Below are 20395 nucleotides of genomic sequence, written 5' to 3'. Positions count from 1 at the left end.
GGATACATAGCAGCTGTGTTTTGCAGTCAAATCTGAATCCGTTAGGTCAGCAGGACTGACGGCTTCAGTGAACACTGGTTAGAGACACGCAGGATCCAACTGTTATCGATCACATCTAAGTTCATGATCGATAACCACTGGATCCTGCATGTCAGAGACGCAGGACCAGTGTTCACCGAAGCCATCAGTCCTGCTGACATGACAGATTTGGCTTTACCCGCAAGATACATCTTTTATGTATGCAGGGTACAGAGATGCTGTATCTCAAAAAGTTAATTTATTTTTAAATAAAAAAACAATTCAAAAGTTGTTCAAAATCAAACGATCTATTAGAAAACAAAAAATTGCCTTGAAAAGTGTACATAGCTTCTAATAATGAAATGGCTTATTTTTTTTATTTTAGGTTCATTTGTGTACATGTGTGTATATATTGGGTGTATATATTTATACAGTTTCACTCATATAATATGTATACATTGATGTTATCCATTTATGAAAATAACATTGCAGGTTATGTAGAAAAATAAAAATGATCCCTTATTGCATTTAATGGAGCCACATTCATGGACACGGATTGCATCTATTCATAAATATTTGAGTGGAAATGCAAACAAAAATCAAGCCAATGGTGCATAGAACATCGGATATCCCCTTTAGGACTTTCTGCAGCTTTCTAAAATTTTGCCACCCTTCTCCAGATATGGAGTCCACGTGCCATACTGCAACAATGTCTTTACATTTAAAAGCTATGGACATTAACATGTGCACATGTCTATACATTAGGAAGTCCGGATAATTGCAGAAGATTTCATTACACAGGAGGCAAAGACAATGAAACAAAAGGTGGAAATTGTAATCCAGCCTGATTAGTGCTTTCGGATGGGGGGATACTGGTAAAAATACTACTTAGGTTGGATTAAAGAAAATGCTGGTGACTACAATGTAGGAGTTTGGGAGGATCTAAAGAGTGTTTGCTTGTAGGTAGGGAGTTCAGGCTGCGTATGCAATACCTATTGTGTGTGGGAGCTGGCGGTATCCAAAAGAATAAAGTCAAAGGTCATGGAAGGTGTTAAGGCAGAACTATAAAATACATATAGGGAGATTTCGAAAATTAAGTCTTTGTGTTATTTAAAGGGGAATTGCATCTTTCATGCCTAAACTCATCTCGTTCCTCAACAAACGTAGGAAACTTAGTAGATATTTCACAGTAAATTGATATTTTGGAGAAAGTCCTTGACAACCAATTGACCAATACACTTCCACAGTTGCTTTTAGGGTAGGAACGCACACAGCGTATTCAGGGCGGATTCACTGTGTCAAGCTACGCAGCGTATCCGCCCTGAACATTGCAGGGAAAGCCATCCTAAAAGTCGCACCACATCGTGGTGCGTTTTTCCCGGCGGAATTTCCGTAGAAAAAACAAAAAAAACAACAAATATTCATACTTACCCCCTCCCTCTTCTCGATGCGCAGTCCAGCCTCCTGGAATGACGTTGCAGGCCATGTGACGCTGCAGCCTGTGATTGGCTGCAGCAGTCACATGGCCTGCAATGTCATCCAGGGAAGCCAGACTGGAGAAGAAGCAGGGAACTCTGGGTAAGTATAACTTTATTTTTATTTTTCTTACTTGTGATTTTTGCGGCGACATCTCTGTGATTCCGCCGCAAATATCGCAACACACACTGCTTTGTTGTTGGTTTAAGCATCCCATTGAATTCAATGGGTAAACCCGCAACAGAAGAGCTGCGTGTCCGCAGCATTAGTTGATATGCTGCGGTTGAAGTAACCGCACCGCAGGTCAATTTATGTGCGGTTTTTACGGTGGCATTCCGCAGTGTGGGGACGAAATTTGTTCTGTCGGAGCTTTCCGTCAGGGTAACCCATGAACGGAATCCAAACTGAAACAAATGGAAACCAGAGGTTTCCGTTTGCATCACCATTGATTTCAATGGTGACTGATTCGGTGAAAATGGTTTCCGTTTGTCACCGTCGTGTAAGGGTTCCATCGTTTTGACGGAATGAATAGTGCATTCGACTACGGTATTCATTCCGTCAAAACGATGGAACACATTTTATTATAGTTGTTATGATGGGCCAATGGCTGGCACAGTATTTGACAGGTCCTCTTGCTATCACTGTTATGTGGGTCACGTGGCTGTCGCTGGTATCGGTGTCCTGGGGCAGGTATTTCATAAGTCTACAAGGAAACAGACAATCACTGTAAATTCAAGGTAAAATATTTTCCATTGCCAATTTATAGAACTGATTTTACTGTTACCATAAAGTCCCAGTCTTATTGGTAACTTTGTATGCAAGAGAATTGCCAAGAAAAATGATTGTGAAGTTGGGGACACATACTGATGTATTGTAAACAATGCAGAGGCGTAGCTAGGTTCTCCTGCAACCGGGGCAACAATTCAGATTGGCGCCCCCCACAACTTATTTCCCGACATCTCCTTCCCCCTCGCCAGGTATGCTTTCCCAATGAGGTGTAATTTTTTTTCACAATTTTTTTAATGTAACTCGAGTATAAAAGCATTTCTACATTTTACAAGCGATGTAGTTCTATAATGTAATTAACATAAAAAGAAATTAAAAGAAAATAAATTAAAGAGGTCACACACAGCCCCCTGTAGATAGCGCCACACAGCCCCCTTGCAGATAGTGCCACACACAGCCCCTCGCTTGTAAATAGCGCCAAACTCCCCCCCCCTTGTAAATAGTGCCACATTCCCCCCCTTTTAAATAGCGCCACACTCCCCCCCTTGTACTTAGCGCCACACTGTGAACAGACCGGTGAGCGGTAGCCTACCGCTACCACTCTCCGCTCTGCCTGGTGTGACTTACCGGAGAAGCCGAGGAGGTCATTCGGCGCAGGCAGCGACGGAGTTCCTTCTGACTAGGGTTGGTGACAGCCATGGCCGGCCTTAGCTTGGATGGTGCCCTGTGCGGGACTCTTTATTGTCGCCCCCTACACAAACCAAAATGTAACCACATATATGGACACGCTGGAACATATATACTGTACATACATAAAGACAGATGTTTAGACATACAGGCAAATATACATACACACATCTGGAATATATACATACAGGTAAATATATAGACGTAGAGACACATATACACACACCGGCAGATAAATACACAGACCTGAACATATACAAATACATATAAGGCACAAATATACAAGCACAAAGACACATTCACAAACAGACCCATATATACCCACACAGGCACATATGTACACAGCACAGATAATGTAGTAGATGTTGCCTGCAGTCCTATGTAACACCACAGATAACACAGTGATAACTCTCTGAGTACAGATAATGTAGAAGATGTAGGAGATAAACACATGCAGAGACACAGACACACACACACACACACACACACACACACACACACACACACACATATACTGTAACATATACACATACAAACACACATATACACACACAGACACCATGTCTCCTTGCTGACAGCATCACAGGTCAGAACGGGCTGTGGGCGGAGCTTCCTCTCTGCTTCTCGGCATGTGTAACAGCAGAGCTGGAAGGCTGCAGCATGGGAGTGGACCTGTCCCCTGACCTGAGTCTCATCTGACCTCATGTCACTGATGTGAGGTCAGGTGACAAGTCAGGTGACTGGACTGGTCCACTCCCTGGCCGTCACAGAACCCAGTCAGAACGCCGTAATTTCCTGGCTCTTCCTAAAGCTGCTGCAGGTGTCCGACATACGGGGCACCTATCAGCAGCGATCAGCTGCTCTTCGGTGCCCCCCCTTACCTACCACCGGGTTGCGCCCGGGGCACATGCCCCGCCTGCCCCCCCTAGCTACGCCCCTGAACAATGGGTGTTAATTCATTTCAGTGGGCATCTTGTATATGCAAGGGGACCCTCAATCAGAAAAGGGGTTGTTAAAATAATGCAGACCCTCCAAATGGGTTCACTTATAAAGCTGGCTTCTCTAACCTCCACCGATCAGCTGTGACTGGTGACTAATTTTTCACTGCCAGGAATTGTATCATTACATGACAGCCATTGAAATGAATTGCATACCTCCTGACTATCAAGATTTTGGCAGGATTGTCGAGGTTTTCTTTGGGTGTTTTGTGGGCGTTACTAAGCAGATTAGGGGCTTAAAAGTGTTCTGCTAAAGGGGATGACAATGTTGGGAGCTATGGAATGGCTGTTCATGTAATGCATTGACAGGTTGGGTACGCCAGTACAGCTGTCCCTTCTGGACCATAGAGAGGGTCCTGAACAAGAGCCCCTCTTTGATGTCCATAAACCCTAATAGGGCATATAGAGAGGGGTAGTCTTTATGAGACCGCCCTGTTAAGAAACATTCTGCAACAAAAGAAAAACAGAAATTCTGATTAGAAATAAGTGATCATATTTTACTGCCTTTACCCTATGCCAATATATCATTAAAATTCTATATATCATATTATTATTTAGAAAAAATCTGCCTCAGAATTCCTTCAGGAACTTTGCGGCAGATTTTGAACTGCCTGCGCTTTTTTTACGCCTTCTTTTTTTTTGCAGCGTTTTTTCCCTACAGCCAGTAAAGCTAATGCAAGGACTGCTGGGAAAAAACGCTCAGAAACAAGCGCTGCAGGTTTTTTCTGCCTCCCATTGATTTCAGGTCAGAGGCAGAAACTGGGGCAAGAAAAGAAATGCTGCTTTTTTTCTCCACAAGCGGCCAATCTGTGCCGGGAAAAAAAACCTCCTCTGACTCCCATTGAAATCGATGGGTGGCAATTTCGGGTGTTTTTTGTGTGAACTGACCCTATTGGATATTTCTCAGTATTTACAAAATTTTTGATGACAACCTAAGTGCAAACAGAGAATCAGTTATCCCAGCATACATCCATAGATATTGTAATTTTACAAATTCAGTTATCTGGAGAATCCTAAATTACAATAAAGAAATGCAATGCCTCTTCATCAGTTCTTACTATAAACCAGTTCATTTGTTTTCCCATTGTCACCATTTGAAAGATGGGGGTTTTGTCTCATTAACCATTCAAAGTTAAAAGTATCAGGGCATTGCCAATATCTTCCCTGCCCCCATGTGTAATCCTCTAGAGAGGTCAGAGTTAGCATAGGCGCAAGCTGGGAATCTTCTATCTAGGATACGCTTTATCTTATGCAGAGAACAATATGAATAGGACTGACGAAGAACTTGAGCTTTGGAGTTGCACAGTAGTAACATATGCATGATGCACTCAGAAAAGGGGAACAGCTGGACAGTGTGTGTGGATGGAGCGGCCAGAAGGGACAATAAATAATTGCTCAACAGACTTTCTAGTATCTCACCGACTCAGGAAATATCGTCTCATGGGACGGGTGGGAGGCAAGAATAGTCACACGTTGCACACCCTTTAATTAAAGAATATTTTACATGGTTCGTACTCAGCGGGCGTTTTTTTTATACTATTCTCCTTAGGCTATGTTCACACAGAGTTTTTTTGCAGGCACAAAATTCTGCCTGAAAAAAAAACAGCTCCGTTTTTTTTAAGTGGTTTTGCACCACAGGCGTTTTTTGACGCATTTTTTGTTACCTGTTTTTTCAACAGGCAAAGGGAAAAATCACGAGTGGTTTTTGACATAAAACACATTAAAAAAATGCGTCAACAAACGTGTCGGTCGTTCGCGACGTTTTTTCCATCTCGCACTGATTTCAATGGGGTTTTTGAGGCAGAAAAAGCCTCAAGATAGGGCAAAAAACTTCACCTTCCATTGAAAACAATGGGAGGCAATGATGGCCGTTTTCTGATGCGGTTTTTGCCGCGGTTTCCATTGCAAAATAAGTGTCAAACTGTGTGAACATGCCATTATTTGCCTTAATTATGCATTTCTTATTAATCACTTTTTTTTTTTTACTGCAATTTATAATTTTCAGCTACGGTTCAATAATTTTAAACTTATGAGTACCTGGCATCCTTGGAATACAGGCTATTTTACAGTTGCTTGTATCTGTAGTTCATTGACTGAGCCATGGCACCTGTTAATAGAAGCATGTATTCTGCTGTCAGGACTGTAAGGATACAGTCAGGAATTTTAAAGAGTTGTTTAGCTATGAGTGCAGCCGCGTCTCCTGCCAGAAGCTTAAAAGTGATGGTGGGGGATATAGCCGGGTGAGCTGGTGGTTCAGGTGCGTAGGCCGAAAGCCTATCCTGCAAAGCTTCCTTTAATGTACGGTTGCTCGGGCAGCTGGACCACCTGCTTTTCCTTGCAGGAGAGATTTCCAGCATCATACTATTGCCTAAGCAACCAGACCGCCCGGTCTTCCAGCTGCATCTTCTGTCATCACTTTTAGGATTGTGGTGCAGTTTTTTGGTTGGAATGTCCGCTGCGGAAAACTGCACGTAAAAAGAAATAAAAATTTCATACTTACTCATAGCCATGGCAACGCTTCCCTCTACCGTACTGCTTCGCGGTTCCCTAGGATGACGTTTCATCCCATGTGATCGTTTCTGCTTGTGGTTGGCTGCAACAGTCAAATGGGATGAAACATCATCCCAGGAGGCCGGCCTAGACAAAGAAACACAGAAATCCAGATATGTTTTTTTGCGGTGGAATTGCAACAGCTAGTATTTGTTTCGGTTTTATCTCCCAAATGAATTCAATGGGGAAAACCTGCAACAAAAAAGCAGCGATTACGCAAATACAATTGACATGCTGCGTGATAAAAAAATTGCACCGCAGGTCCATTTCTGAGCAGATTTTCAGTTTTTATAATTTATTCAAATCTCATCCATTCTACTGCTACTGTATTATGCTGCGGATTTTCCGCAACGAAATCCGTTGTTGAAAATCTGCACTATTTACACTACGTGTGTACCCGGCCCAAATCTACTGTCGGGAAAAACAAGAAGTAGTAGGAATAACTAGTTTTACTAAGGCCTTACTCAGATGAGCGTGTCCGTTTTGCGTCCGCAAATAAGAAAATGGAGTGTGCATTATGCATTCAGTACAGTTGAAAAACGGACAGCACACGTATGTTGTCCGTGTGCTGTCTGTGTTTTTTTACGCAACAATAGACTTCAATGGGCGACGTGGCCTGCAAAAGTAGACCAAAATAGGACATGCAGTGAGTTTCACTCAACGGACACACAGTGTGTGTGAAAAAACACGCATGTGTGAATAGCCCCATTAATTTGCATGGGTCAGTGTGCTGTCCGTTATTTCAACGTACAGCACATGGACGTAAAATATGGTCGTCTCAATAGAGGAATGATTTGGGCTTTTTAGAACAAGATCTAGTTAATTCATGATCCGGATGTTAATATGAGCTCTGCATTTACATTCTGTGATATTTTGCTCGGTTGGGAACAGATTGGCAGCTTGTTTGCATTCTGGCAAACTATAATTTATTTATAATAAGGCTTTCTGTGCTGATCACAGTCTACAAACTATCAGATAATGAAGATTAAATCAGGAAAACATTGAGGTATGTTCACACGCACTGTTTTCAGGCGTAATTCGGGCGTTTTACAGCTCGAATTACGCCTGAAAAAACGGCTCCATTACGCCTACAAAAATCTACACATTGATTTCAATGGGTTTTACGATGTTCTGTTCCCAAGAGGTGTTATTTCACGCGTCGCTGTCAAAAGACGGCGCGTAAAAAGACGCCCACGTCAAAGAAGTGCATATCACTTCTTGGGACGTTTTTGGAGCCGTTTTTAATTGACTCCATTGAAAAACAGCTCCAATAATATCCGTAAAATACGCCGCGAAAAACGCGAGTAGTTACAAAAACGGCTGAAAATCAGGAGCTGTTTTTGCCTGAAAACAGCTCCGTATTTTCAGACGTATTTTGCTAAGCCGTGTGAACATACCCTTATGGAGGACAGATAATGATTGTGATCTCAGCACTGGGACAATTTACACATAGTGATTCCGACTACCATCTAACTGAGAATATTCAATGGTAACAAAAATGACTATGTTCAAACCTAGTCTTTTACAGGGCCAGCATCCGCACCAGGCAAAACTGTGAAGAGAGCAGGGCCCACTGGGCTTTGAAGCACAATTCCTATGTGGGTAAACTTGCTCTACACTTGTCAATCCAAGGGTTGGGGCCCACCGTGTCTCTGTCACCCAAAGGACCGGATAGACCTGGAGCCGGCCCTGCTCAACTATTCACCAAATGGGTTAGCCGTTACTAGCTATTCATTGACAGTATTTGCTAGTGAAAAAATAAGAAGTGCTTCATAGGGCAGAACATTTTGTCTTTTTGACAATAGGTTAAGTCTACAGAAGGAGTCCTCACATTTTTGTGTTGTACTGAGAGCACAGTACCTATGTCTGAGATCAGAATACCCCTTTAGGCTGGATTCACACGAGCATGTTCGGTCCGTAAAGGACGGAATGTATTTCGGCCGCAAGTCACGGACCGAACACACTGCAGGGAGCCAGGCTCCTAGCATCATAGTTATGTACGATGCTAAGGCTGGGTTCACACGACATATTTTCAGACGTAAACGAGGCGTATTATGCCTCGTTTAACGTCTGAAAATACGGCTACAATACGTCGGCAAACATCTGCCCATTCATTTGAATGGGTTTGCCGACGTACTGTGCCGACGACCTGTCATTTACGCGTCGTCGTTTGACAGCTGTCAAACGACGACGCGTAAAATGACTGCCTCGTCAAAGAAGTGCAGGACACTTCTTTGCAACGTAATTTGAGCCATTCTTCATTGAAGTCAATGAAGAGCAGCTCAAGATTACGGCCGTCAATGACGCCTCGCATAATGCGAGGAGGAGCTTTTACGTCTGAAACGACGCAGCTGTTTTCTCCTGAAAACAGTCTGTCTTTTCAGACGTAAAAGCCACTTCTCGTGTGCACATACCCTAAGAGTACCTGCCTCGCTGCGGGACAACTGTACTGTAATCATGTTTTCAGTACGGGACAGTAGTTCCACGGAGAGGCAGGGACTCCTAGCATCATACATAACTATGATGCTAGGAGCCCGGCTCCCTGCAGTGTGTTCGGTCCTCGACTTGCTGCCGAAATACGTTCCGTCCTTTACGGACCGGACATGCTCGTGTGAATCCAGCCTCAAGTGTATCAGAGCTTTCTATTGTAATAAGCCAATCACCTGTGTCAGTTCAACATGATCAGGATGCTTTTCAGACTCTAGATTTAAACTGGAATGTTTCTATTTACTGAACAGAAAGTGCGGCCATATTGGTTGTCATTTTTATTTTCGCTGGAACTGACAGTAAACCGTCAATGTGTTATTGATGGGACAAATCAAAATAATCATTATGACTTCACTTCCTGTTGTCACTTTTTAAAAAGCTTCCACAGCAAAAACAGAAAAAAATGGCAATATTAAAAAAAAAAAGACAAACATAATTCTCAAGCTTTGGCTGTGCCTCAAATTTCTGATTTACTAATATATGGCCGTTTGTAAGTTTTCAGTAGAAATACTATTTAAAGCGTACCTAACCTTTTATGTGACTTTTCCGAATAAGCCGTCATATGTGTGTGAATGAGGAATAACTCTATTTCTGGTCATTATAGAACTTGTATTCTGCATATATTTTTTTTAGCAGTTTCCCCTCTGCAGGCTACATCTATAATTCTCAATTTTCTATGAGCTAGTGAGCAGAGCCTAATAGCTATCATGTCTGCCATACACTGCACGCAGAGAAGAGGAGAATCCTGTTCCTATCTCCATCTATCACGTTTATAAAGAAGCTGTAGCAACATGGAGATTATACAGAGTACAGATCAGTGTAGCTGAGAATCCAGCAATGGTGTGACATAAGAATCTTACCAGAAGCTGCAGCGTCTGTGTCTCTCTGGCTCCCCCTCCCCTCTCCATAGACTTTTAAGGGCAGCTGTAATCTGATCCCTCAGTGAACTAAGGCTATGTTCACACGGAGTATTTTGACGAGTTTTTTGACGTGGAAACCGCGTCGCAAAACTCGGCAAAAACGGGCCGAAAATGCCTCGCGGGAGAAAGAAGCGACATGCCCTATCTTCGGGCGTTTCCGCCTCTGACCTCCCATTGACTTCAATGGGAGGCAGAGAAAGCGTATTTTGCGGTGTTTTATGCCCGCGGCGCTCGATGGCCGCGGGCGAAAAACTCCGCGAAAATCGGCGTGCAGGGAGAGGAAAATCTGCCTCAAATTTCCAAACGGAATTTTGAGGCAGATATTCCTCCTGCAAAATACTCCATGTGAACATAGCCTAATAGTCCATGAAATTAATAAGTGAACATTTAGGAGAGAGCGGGCATGGGGGGAGGGGAGGAGAATGATAAGGTGAGAAAGAGGCAATTTTTTCTAATAAGATATACTACAAATTTAATTAAATTTGCTTGTACTATTGATTTATGCAAAGTTTGCTGAAAGGGTAGTGACCATTTAAGCCAAAAGTAAAAGTATCTAGTTGGCCGATACAATTGAATGCACTCAGCCACTCAGCCTAGTGAATGGTCAGCCATTCACTAGGCTACAGGCCACGTTAGGCCTGCAGCCTATAAGACGCTGGTGCATCAGTGCATCGTGCCGGCCTACACAAGGATCCTGTCTCGGCATCTCATAGGCTGCAGGCCTAACGTGGCTGAAGAGGCCTGCAGAGCAGCTCCATTCGTCATGGGAACGGGGCCAGATGAGTATACATTTTTTTAATTTGTTTTGGAGGCACTATCTACAAGGGGACTGTGTTGCATCTACAAGGAGGGTATGTGTGGCACTATCTACAAGGGGGTGACTGTGTGGCACTATTTTAAAGGGCAGGGGCTGTGTGGCGCTATCTACAGGGGTCCTGTGTGTGGCGCTATCTACTGGGGGACTGTGTGTGGCACTATCTACAGGGGGACTGTGTGGCACTATCTGCAGGGGGACTGTGTGGCACTATCTGCATGGGGGGTGTGACATCTAAAAATATTTACTACTGGTTTTCAGCTTGGACCTTTACCTGACGACAGAGCCTGGTAAGTGGACCTTTGCCAAAAGTAGTTGAGTACCCCTGCACTAGAGATTTTGGATTAGACCATTTTCTGCCAACTGTGGGCGCCTTTTTGTGACACAAATAAGCGGGACAGATGCAGACTGAAGGCAGATATCTGTGGAAATGTTGATCTGCCAAGTTGGATGTTGCTTGCTGTCAATTCTTTCAACAAACAGACGTTTGAAGTCCTTAAAGGGGTTTTCCCTTGAAGGACATTTATGACACATCCACAGGATATGTCATAAATGTCAGATAGATGCGCCTCCCACCTATCTCTAAAATGGGGCCCCCTAATCCCCGTTCTAGCTTTTTGTGCACACGCTGACTTCCGGACAATTCCTGATTACATGGTTGGGACGTGGTCAGGAGTTACGGAAACAGCGTAACTCGCTGAGCTACGCTGTTTTCGTAACGTATAGTATTAAATGGCAGTTACGGAAGTAGCGTAGCATGCAAGCTACTCTGTTTCCGTATCTACTATTCAGTTCTATGGGAGTTACGGAAACAGCGTAGCTCAGCAAGTTAAGCGGTTTTTCCGTAACTCCCGACCATGTAATCAGTAAGTGGCGGGAGGGCAGCATGAGAACAAAAAGCTAGAAGGGGGTTTAGGGGGCCCCGATCTGGAGATGGGACCCACATCTATCTGACATTTATGATATATCCTTTGGATATGTCATAAATGTCCTTCATTAGAGACCATGTTCATGTGCTTTGTAGAGAGAGAGGAATTTGAGCCACATGAAATGTAAGTTTTAGTAAAATAAGACCTAATTCCTTATTACTGTGTATATACATTTCTCTTAACCCCCGGCATTACACCCAACGCAGTGAAGAGCCTGCAGTGTGGATTTTCTCCATACTTCACGTTTAAATGGTGTGAATTCTATAATAAACTAGAATGAAACTAAACATAATAACTTGAACTGGCTATATGCTAGATTACAAAACAGGCGAAAAGATTCCAAATATAAACAAGAAAAAAACACAACCAGATTATCATTCATTTGCATGCTTATGTGTGCAGGAGTTCTGATATTGGTTTCTTAGTATATGAGATTTTGCTTTTGGACAGGTGACGCAATGAAAATAATGTGAAAAGCACCTGGATCTACAACAAACAGAGCTGCTCCTCGGCAGATGTTGAACGTTAGGTGCTATCTTCTGCTTATCATGCGCTAATCTGATTATACATAGAAAACTCAGCAGTGCCTGTTTTTTCTCAGTGATCTCTCACCCCAGACGTTTACTTACCAGTTATTTAGTAGAAATCAAGGGACAGACAGCTGTTGTGATATGTTTCAGCTATGTTACCTGTCAATTCCAGCTGGCTGCCGAAGAATTCTCAAGGAACAAGACAAGACCCTGGCCTAGTTTTTCAGTTGTGGACTAATTTTATGGATGGAGGATTTTAAAATAAAAAAACTAAAACCTATGTTGTTTTTTTTACCACAGGCTAATTTTTTTTTACCTCCAGTTATATTTTTACATCAGGTTACATACAGTCTTATGATTCAGCATACAATTACATACCTCCCAACTTTTAAGCATCACAAAGAGGGACATCCGTCTTGGCAAATGTTTTCTTTTAAGCCACGCCTCTAATCACACCCAATCCCCACACAAACAGCTGCCCCCACATAGTATAATGCCCTTTAGCTGCCACCATACCGTATAATGCCCCCATAGATGCACCCATATAGTATAAAGCCATCACAGATGCCCCCATACAGTATAATGCCCACACAGGTGCCCCCATGCAGTATAATTCCCAAACAAATTCCCCTATACAGCATAATGCCCCATAGCTGCCCCATACAATATAATGCCCCCGTAGCTGCCCTTGTACAATATAATACCCCATAGCTGCCCCATACAGTATATCGCCCCTATAGCTTCCTCATACAGTATATTGCCCCTATAGCTTCCCAATACAGTATAATGCCCCCTTAGCTGCCCCCATACAGTATAATGCCCCCTTAGCTGCCCCTAGTGCCAGTGCCTGCATATAAAGTGCCAAAGTCAGTGTAGATAGTGCCCATGTAGATAGCGCCACAGTGTCCCCTGTAGATAGTGCCCCTATATATTGGCACAGTGTCCATGTAGATAGTGCTATGGGGATTCCGCTCCAGGAGTAGTCACTGTCCATACATGGTTTAAAGTAGCGCTGTGCCCGGGGAGTCCTCGGCAAGCAGAGGAGCTCCCTCTGCTCCTCCGCTCTGAACTAATGCTGAAGCAGGGAGCTGACGGTTCCTTGCTTCAGCATTGGGTTCAACTGTATCTTAGTCCTGAGGACGCAGATACAGTTGACAACGGGACATACCCCCGGCTGCCTGGGACAGTGGGACACTGCCCGGAATCCGGGACTGTCCCGTTAAATCCGGCACGGTTGGGAGGTATGCAATTATAAGGCATTACATGAGTAATACTACATGAATCTTTGCTGTTCTTTAACCTTAACATTAAAATTAAATGAAATCCTGCTTTTTCACTTTAGTAAAACTCCACAAGAAAAACATAGTGTAATTTAGCAAACTTATAAGGAAGGGGTAGGGAGAGGGTGTGATTTGAATGAAAGAGAGAGGGGAGGTTAATCATATGCTCTTTCAGGTTGGGTTCCCATATATTGTAACAACGAAAATTCGGCCGCGTTTATAGTAACAGCAGAGTGAATGAGATTTAGAAAATCTTATGCCCTTGCTGCGGAAAAAAACGCAGAAAAGTCGTGCAGAAAGTGTTCTGCGGTGCATCTTTCAATTCTGCAACATGTCAATTTATGCTGCGTGTTTTGTGCGGAGATGCTGCGTGTTTGGCCCATAGACATCAATGGGAGCAAAAATTCAGCAGTTGCCGTTTTTGCAGCATTTACGCAGGGGAAACGCAGTAAAAATTGCTGGAATTCCGCAGGTGCACATATACTATGCTTTAATCAATGTTGAAGTCTAAAACTGCTACAGAAAAAATGCAGCGTTTCCGCAGCAATATGCGCAGCAAAAATGCACTATTTGGTGCACATTTCTGTCACAGATTTAGCAGCGTTTTTTTGAGAATCTGCTGCAGAGTTGTGTAGGAACATACCCTTAGACCGGGTTCTCATGCGTCGGATACGCTGCGTAAAACTACACAGTGTATCTGATCTAGAAAGCGCAGCAATTTTCGTCTGAAAAACCGCACCACATGCTTACCCCGGACCGTAGTCATGGCGATGCGTCCCTCAGTTGTCCGTGCAGTCTGACCTCCTGGGATGACGCTGCAGCCCATGTGACCGCTGCAAACAGTCATTGGCTGCAGCAGTCACATGGTATGACAACGGCCGGATGATAAGTATAAGCTTTTTTTTATCCAATTTTAAAAAAAGTTGCAATTTTTTTTTTTTTGCAGCGTTTCTGCAACATAAATCGAAAGACTTTGTTATTTGCTGTGGGTTATTACATCCCCATTTAATTCAATGGGGAAAACCTGCAGCAGATAAGCAACGAAAACGCATAAATTGACCTGCTATGGATTTAAAATCTGCACCGCTGGTCAATTTCTGAAAGTTATTTTTGCGTTTTTTCCGCATCGTGGGCATGAGTTTTTCTAAATCTCATTCACTTTACTGCTAACTGTAAATGCTGCAGAATTTCCACACAGAATTCTGTTGCGGAAATTCCGCAGCATTTACCCAGCCTTAGGGTATGTTCGCACGGGGCGGATACGCTGCGTAAAAATACACAGCATATCCGCCCTGGTGGCCACAGGGAATTCCGGCTGAAGAACCGCACCCAAAGGGTATGTGCACACACACTAATTACGTCCGTAATTGACGGACGTATTTCGGCCACAAGTCCCGGACCGAACACACTGCAGGGGGCCGGGCTCCTAGCATCATAGTTATGTACGACGCTAGGAGTCCCTGCCTTGCTGCAGGACAACTGTCCCGTAGTATAATCATGTTTACAGTACGGGACAGTTGTCCTGCAGCGAGGCAGGGACTTCTAGCGTCGTACATAACTATGATGCTAGGAGCCCGGCCCCCTGCAGTGTGTTCGGTCCGGGACTTGCGGCCGAAATACGTCCGTCAATTACGGACGTAATTAGTGTGTGTGCACATACCCAAATTGTGATGATGTTTTTTAGCCAGAATGTCCCCTGCGGAAAACATAAACGCCCATACTTACCCTCTGACGTCCTGCAGACCGGCTTCTTGGGATGATGATTCATCCAATGTGACCACTGCAACCTGTGATTGGCTGCAGCGGGTTACATGGGATGAAACGTCATCCCAGAAGGCCAGCCTGGATAAAGAAGCACATAATTCTGGGTAAGTATAAGATAATTTTTTTTGCCTGCGTTGCGATTTTTGCGGTGGAATCGCAGCTTTTCCGCCGCAAAAATTGCAACATCTGCTGTTTGTTGTGGATTTTACCTCCCCATTAAATTCAATGGGGAAAACCTTAAACAAAAAAGCAGCGATTACGTAAATACAATTGACATGATGCGGATTAATAAAACGCACCACAGGTCAATTTCTGTGCTTTACGCTGCCCAGCTGCAATGACATTTATAGCAGAGGGGCGCTGTGGCAGATTGGCCCATCGCCTGACTAATGCAGAGCAAACCCTCTGCCCACCACTCTAACACCTTGCGTCCCGGCGCATGTGATGTCATCATGTCAGCGTGACGTGATTACGTCGCTGCGCCGGGTACCAGAAAGAAGACACGGACAGGACGTAATGACAGGACCCATTAGCTTGTTGTGAAAAAGGGTAAGGTGAGGGTTTTTTTTATTTTTATTGGCGCAGAGGGGGCCTAACATTTATGTGGGGGCACAAACTGGGGACCTAACTTTTATATGGGGGCACAAACTGGGGTACTAATTTCTATATGGAGGGGCACAAACTGGGGGCCGTTATACTGCCGCAGCCATGTGACTTTCATCGCAAAGGGGCCCACTAAGGCTCTATGGTCCAAGGGCCCACATAAACCTGCAGCCGGCCCTGGATGGAATTAATTATCAGTTCCTGAAATTTCTGCAACAAAATCTGTTTAGATTCTGTTTAATAGGTGACACTACTTTTTAAAACAACTTATGCTTACCTAATAGTATACCTGATATACATCAATTTTGTAATTTACTTACTATTAAAATTTAGTTGTTTCGCCCATGCAAATTCTGTCTGAAGTTACTGCCACCAGGTGTCCCCCTTCCTGTAATCTGCTGTGCACCCCTGCTGTCAAGCAAAATCCGTCCCTCGTTAGAGACGGACTGCAGGGAGTAATATGTGACTGTAGGATCAGACTACACACAGTTATGTCTGTAGTATGTAACAGCAGCAATTGCAGTAATATGCTCAACATAGGTCTGCATTGGAGCTGTAAACACAAAATGGTATTTGCAAAGTTGCATCATTTTTTATTTTAGATTCATTGGCACAACATATCCATTATAATTAGGTAGTACAGAGACTTAAAATATAATAAACATGCTGACAAATAAATACTTCACATATACCTTACTATACGCATATAAATCCTACTCACCGTCACCATACAAAACAACATATTACATAATGGGTGGTTGGAGAGGGGTATTTTACCCAGAAGGTCAAGATACTACTGTGAAAGCACTAAATACTTGGATCATTCTGATTTTGGCTACATAAGTGGCAGATTTGGCTAGTATTTTTGCTGCTTATATAATAAACTAAAATAATAATAAGCATAAATAAAGACATAAGAGATCATTTGGAATAAATAAGGCCGCTGTATTTATTAAGGGTTACCAATTAACAAACATAAATAGCAAATAATTTAACTCATAAACCAAAAGGCCGCAGTAGGAACAATAGACCCCAAATGGGACTATTCACACGGCCGATTTTTTGACGGCCCGGTGATCTGGGCCATCAAAAAATGGTGCATGGCCTATTTTCGGCCGTTCTCCCAGCCACATGGCTCCCATAGAAGTCTATGGGGCCATGTAAAGCACGGCTGTCACTCGGATTCGATCTTTCCGCTGCTCATTCACTCTCTTCTCCTCACAGTGCGAAGTGCATGTGAGGAGGAGGAGGAGAGTATTTGTTTGCTCCTTGTAGGAGCGGAATTCTCTCCCCGGCCATAGCTTCGGCAACGCTGTGGCCGGGGATTGGGGATTCCGCTTCAGGAGAAGTCCCTGACTTCACTGTCCGTATATGGACACGGTGACGTAAGGGACTTCTGAAGCGGAATCCCCGGCACTGTGGCCGGTGTTTCCGCTCCAGGAGAAGTCCCTGACTTCACTGTCCATATATGGACACAGTGACGTCAGGGAAGTGGAATCCCCCACGCTGTGGCTGGTCTTTCCGCTCCAGAAGAAGTCCCTGACTTCACTGTCCATACACGGACAGAGTAACGTCCGGGACTTCTGAAGCGGAATCCCTCGCGCTGTGGACGGTGTTTCCGATCCAGGAGAAGTCCCTGACTTCACTCTCCATATATGGACATTGAAGTCAGGGACTTCTCCTGGAATGGTCCCCTACAGTGGCACTATCTACAGAAAGGTAGGGGGGTGCCATCTATGGCAGGGTGCTATATAAAAGGGTGCTGTGTAGAACTACCTACAGGGGAGCTGTGTGTCATTATCTACATGGGGCTGTGTGGCATTACCTACAGGGGACTGTGTGGCATTATCTACAAGGGGGGCTGTGTGGCACTACCTACAAGGGGGGCTATGGCAGTATCTACAGAGGGCAGTATGTGGCATTATCTGCAGAGGGATGTGTGTGGCAAAAAATGTACAAGTTAAATTCATCCGTTTTTAAAACGGCCAGGGAAAAAAACTGATGCAAATTGGGTCAAAATCGGCCGTTAAAATCAGAAACACGACCCAGAACGGAAACGGAACAGATGAAAAACGGACCAAAAGGGACGTTTTTATCGGCCGACACTCGGACCCTGTCGTGTGAATAGCGCCTTAATCAGAAGACTCAAGCCAAACTGTCCAATTCAAATGTATTTTTAGTATTAACCCCTTCCCGACATCTGCCGTATATACACAGCGCATGTCGGCTGGGGGAGTATGAAGCGGGCTCATGGGCTGAACCCGCTCCATAGAACCAACGTGTCGGTTGTGTGTTACATCCGAAAATTCCGGGTAACGAGCAGGATCCCGCTCGTTTAACCCGTTAAATGTCGCAGTCAATAGCGACGGGGCACTTAAATGACTAAAAACAGGGTGGCGACCCCCTGTAATGTTCCAACACCAATATTGTTTATTGAGTAATTTTTATTTCTTTTTATTTTACTCTTAATATTTATACAAGAGTGGTTGTTATAAAAATGTTTTTATAACAACCACTCTTGTATAAATATTAAGAGTAAAATAAAAATAAATAAAAATTACTCAAAAAACAATATCTGAACATAAATGACACAGATACTTTTAGGTAATTTTCCATAGCAATTAAAGGGGACATTGCATTGGAATCTCTTTCCCTACTAAATTGTCGGCATCAACACTAATAATTGAAGGTGACCTCAACACAAACAGAATAACAGTCTTGGTCCCCTTTTTTCCCCTCTTCTCCCTTACCTAATCTTTAGAGAGGGAAACACAGGAGCATACCACTCAAATAATAATAATGGCGCCGTGATCCCACGTGGACCTGAGGCTTAAGGCCTTACATTCTATTTACTCTTCAACTATACTGTAATATTTCTCAACCTAGAGGAAGTATACCGGGGCAGTATGTATTATTCATTCACAACGCGCATTCATATGTAATGTGCCCCCAAGGGTTCCTGTCAGCGGCTTGTTTTTAGCTGCTTAGCATACCCTGAATGCATCATTGACAGGTAGATAGATATGAACGAGCCCTCACAATGCCACATACAAACAGAAACCTTCTCTGAAGTTGTAAAACATTTTTTTCTTTCTTTGTGTTTGATTCCACTGTAATTGCTTTTTCCTCAGCAAGAACCAACATCCCACTCCCCCACTGCCACTCCTGCACATGTCAAAATATACCACTCACTATTATAGGCTAAGAATAGAGACACTAAGCCAGGCCTTTGTTACCAGCAAACTACATGACCGTACATTGCTCACATACTCCACGTCCTGTCTTGCTGAACCAAGGGTCACAATCCTAGTAGTAAAGCAAAATATATTGTTATTGCTATTTTCCCTTCATATATTACATAGTGGGGGATATATATTAAGTCTGGCATGTCAAATGGCAGTCAAACTAGTCGACATTGGCGGAAAATCCATTAAATATATCAAAAGGTGCACACCTCCTAATATACTTGCCACATCTTTGGCTGTCCATGCGACAGAAATGCAAATTTATGCTATAAGCAGGCGTAGATTTGTGGCATAACTTACATCAGTTTCTGGTGTAAATTTTGATAAATCTGTAACTCCAACAGAGGCCATGCCCCTTCATCTGTTGCCCACCCTATTATCGCTGCACTTTTGGAAAGTGACGAGCAAAGTACAAAGTTTCAAATTTTTTATAGTTGATATTTCCCCCCCCAGTGAGTTGTGGTAAAGGCTTTATATTTTTTTAAACTTTGTCCCATAAAATTTACACTCTAAGGCCTCATGCACATGGACGTGCCCGTAATCACGACCCGGGATTGCGGGCATGGCTGGCCGCTGACGGCCATGGGCTGTTCTCCCATACAAAGTATGGCCCAAAAAAAATGAAAAATAGGACATTCTCCATAATTCCCAGCACAGTTCTACGGCACGGGCACCTATCCGTAGCGATATGGAAAGGTGTCCGCAGCCAATATAACTGAATGGGTCCGTAATTGCAGACCGAATTACGGTAGGCAATTACTGAGATTTTTTACGGTCGTGTGCATGGGGCCTAATATCCTAAACGCATCTGCCTGACCACAGTCCCTGATTAGGAAGATGAGATGGACTTATGTTAAAAACTATAGACGAGTATCAAACAAAACAATTGGATAACACAATGATTCAGTCCTTAGAACTGTTGTCTTGCAGCACGGGGGACCGGGGTTTGAATCTGACCGAGGACAAACAACAGCATGAAGTTTTCCGTGGGTTTCCTCAGGGTACTCCAATCTCTTCCCATATTCCAAAAACATGCTGATAGGTTTGTTGGCTTCCTAGAGTGTGTCTGAGAAAGCGCTGCAAAATATGTCTGCTCTATATAAAAAAAATTAAACAAAATGATGCAGTAATTTCATAAGTTTTTGGTTATCTATAGGTAGCTTGTTGGTCAATGTGCCTCACAATAGCTCACGACTTGTTAGTTTACCAAACAGATGTTACACAATCTGTTAATTTTATATGAATTTTTCAATCCAAAAGATTTAACATCTGATCAATTCAAAGTGATGTTTCAGATCCTGAATGATAGTCGGAGGCAGAACCCACAATCACACTCGGCGTATGCGCAGTACGATCTTTCTGCTCAAC

The sequence above is a fragment of the Rhinoderma darwinii genome, chromosome 4 (genome assembly GCF_050947455.1).
Source record: "Rhinoderma darwinii isolate aRhiDar2 chromosome 4, aRhiDar2.hap1, whole genome shotgun sequence".
Taxonomy (NCBI): Eukaryota; Metazoa; Chordata; class Amphibia; order Anura; family Rhinodermatidae; genus Rhinoderma; species Rhinoderma darwinii.
Note: the sequence above shows the minus strand (reverse complement) of the source record.